This window comes from Microtus ochrogaster, linkage group LG5 (genome assembly GCF_000317375.1).
Source record: "Microtus ochrogaster isolate Prairie Vole_2 linkage group LG5, MicOch1.0, whole genome shotgun sequence".
Lineage (NCBI taxonomy): Eukaryota > Metazoa > Chordata > Mammalia > Rodentia > Cricetidae > Microtus > Microtus ochrogaster.
Window position 1 is genome coordinate 35534391 of NC_022031.1, and position 3471 is coordinate 35537861.

The window sequence follows — 3471 nt, forward strand, 5'->3', positions numbered from 1 at the left end:
TTGTGAGCCACCATGTGGTTGCTGGGAATTGAACTCAGGACCTTTGGAAGAGCAGGCAATGCTCTTAACCTCTGAGCCATCTCTCCAGCCCCAAGCACGTACATTTTTGAGAGCTCAGACAGTCATGATATTTCCGACCTACTTCTACTTTCAAAAAGTTAAATGTAGGAAAGATAATTCTTAGGTCCAACAATTAAAAAGAAACCATTTTTAATGTCCACTTCCCTGTAGGTTCTTTCATTCACATTAATAACAATCCTAACTGAAGATTAAGAAGAAAAAGAGACAAATCTAAATAAAAAAGGAAAAATTAATGAAGCAATTACTAATTTGAATATCTAGCTATTAAATTAGGCTTGTGAAAAATCTTTAATAAGAGTGGAAATGATCTAGTAAAACAGTCAATGATAAAAATAAAATAATATCATGATCTATTAACTTTATAGCACATCTCATACAGTTTTTAGTTAGGCAGTGAAACATCATTATTATAAATACTCTGAGGTGCATAAAGGCAACACTCCTTTTTATATAATCAATAAACCTTTCCATCACTTTTAATACTTGAGATAATTTATTCATAGAGTATTAACAAAGGAGTGCAATCATAAAATTTGTTTTAAAAAACATTTTCATCTTTTTGGGTCTGGCTTACCTCACTCAGGATAGTGTTTTCTATTTCCATCCATTTGTACGCAAACTTCAAGAATTCCTTGTTTTTTACTGCTGAGTAATACTCTAATATGTATATTTTCCATACTTTCTTCATCCATTCTTCCATTGAAGGGCATCTAGGTTGTTTCCAGGTTCTGGCTATTACAAACAATGCTGCTATGAACATAGTTGAGCATATACTTTTGTTGTATGATGGGGCATCTCTTGGGTATATTCCCAAGAGTGGTATTGCTGGGTCCAGGGGTAGGTTGATCCCGAATTTCCTGAGGAACCGCCACACTGCTTTCCAAAGTGGTTGCACGAGTTTGCATTCCCACCAGCAATGGATGAGTGTACCCCTTTCTCCACACCCTCTCCAGCAAAGGCTATCATTGGTGAGGTAAGCCAGACCAGACCCAAAAAGAGGAACATGGGATGTACTCACTCATATTTGGTTTCTAGCCATAATTAAAGGACAGTGAGCTTATAATTCTCGATCCTAGAAAAGCTAAATTAGAAGGTGAATCCAAAGACAAACATATAGGCATCCTCCTGAATATTAACCCTCATCAGGCGATGAAAGGAGACAGAGACCCACATTGGAGCACCGGACAGAAATCTCAAGGTCCAAATCAGGAGCAGAAGGAGGGGGAGCAAGGAACTCAGGACCGCGAGGGGTACACCCACACACTGAGACAATGGGGATGATCTTTCGGGAATTCACCAAGACCAGCTAGCCTGGGTCTGAAAAAGCATGGGATAAAACCGGACTTACATAGCGGACAATGAGGACTACTGAGAACTCAAGAACAATGGCAATGGGCTTTTGATCCTACTGCACATACTGGTTTTGGGGGAGCCTAGGCAGTTCGGATGCTCAACTTACTAAACCTGGATGGAGGTGGGCGGTTCTTGGACTTCCCACAGGACAGGGAACCCTGATTGCTCTTCGAGCTGATGAGGGAGAGGGACTTGATCGGGGGAGGAGGAGGGAAACAGGAGGCGGTGGCGGGGAGGAGGCAGAAATCCTTAATAAATAAATAAATTTAAAAAAAAAAGAAGAAAAACATTTTCATCATTTAGACTCAGTGTTGCATTTTATTTTGAATGTTAAAATTCTACTGCCTTGATTACTTAATATATTTGAACACACAGAGAAAAATATTTTTTTAAATTACTTGTCTGTTTTCTATTCTTCATCTCTGAAAACTTCATCGTACTGTATGGTCCTGGAAATGGACACAAATGATGGACAAGCTAATAAATAATCTAATAGCCAGAAGTAATAAAACAATAAAGTTCTCTAGACTAACAAAATCTTCATGCACAGGGGAAGATTCATTCATTCATAACCCTTGCCCAAACCTGGAATATCAGTCGAAGAGCAATGTACATGCTCATGGGTTAAGGTGTGGTAAGAGAGTGGGAAACTCAGATTCCAGGAGCACAAGACCAGATACAACATTCAGAGTCTCTGGTATCCACACGTCTTTCAATTGCAGGCAGGCTGTTGCTCACCATTTATTAACCTTGTGCTAAAATTAATAGTTGATTGGTGTAGTTGATAACAAGCATCAAAGGATAGTTGTGTTATTTAGTGTTAAATAGGTACACACACACACACACACACACAGGGTGGGGAGAGGGAGGAAGAGAGAGAGAATGGTTACTTAGTCCCATTAATACTGTTACCATTTAAATTAATTACAAGTTAGTCCTGACATGTGTCTTTCAGGATAGATATTACCTAGGAAATATATGAGATCTCTCTTCTACCTTTTTTAATTGGCATTTTTTTTATCAACTTACCTTGTAGTAAGCTTCCATATAGTTTTTAAGTTCCACTTTATTTTGGTTAAGTGACCATCACTTTCTATCTGCAGTCATTTTCATATCCTATTCCTGCTCGTACTTTCCCATTCACAGAATTCCACCTGTCTAATTTCATGTCATCTCTATTCTACCATCCTTCCTCCCTTAAGACATTTCCTACTCCAATGCCTCCTTTCTAGTTCCTTGACTTCTGTAGGTTTTCAGAGTTAAACATCCAGATCTAAAGATTCTGAGTTAAGATCTACATTTCAGAAAGAACACACAGTGTGCCTTTCTTTTTTGGGGTGGGGAGACTTAGTGTAATTTTTTTCTAGGCCCATCCAGTTATCAGTGAAACCCACAATTTCATATTTTTTACAATGGAATAAAATTCTTTTGTGGATAGGTACCAAATTTTTATTGTCCATTCATGAGCTGATGGACAGCTAGACTGATTATATTTCTTTAGCTATTGCAAATGGAGCACAAAGGTACATGTCTGAGCAAGGAAATGGAGACACTCATAGCTGCTTAATAAACTAAAGAAGTAACAGTTGAGTACTCATTCCTAAACTGTACACTTTCATCATCCTTTACAATGTTTCAGAAGAGAAGAAAAAATAATAAGGCCTAGAAAAAAATAAGGTCTAGAAAAATATCCTATTGATATTTACTCTTTATAAATTTTATGAGTTATTCATTCTTTACTTATTCTTTTTTTGAGATGATTTTTCTCCTTTATGTTATCTATCAGTTTCCTGGGCCAGGCTGAGCCACGGCTTTGCGCACAATTTATCTGTTCCAGCAAACAGTTAGTCATGCTATTTTTTCACAGCAGGAATCACTATCAAAGAACTCCGAGCAAGTCTGTTGTGTAGGTGGCTCCTATATGTGCTATCGAACATTAAAAGAGAACAGAAGAAAATATTGCCGAATGAGCCTCCCACAGGTTTTGCAACATTGACCTCCAAATTCGACCCGCAGAAAGCGAAACATCCATTGCCT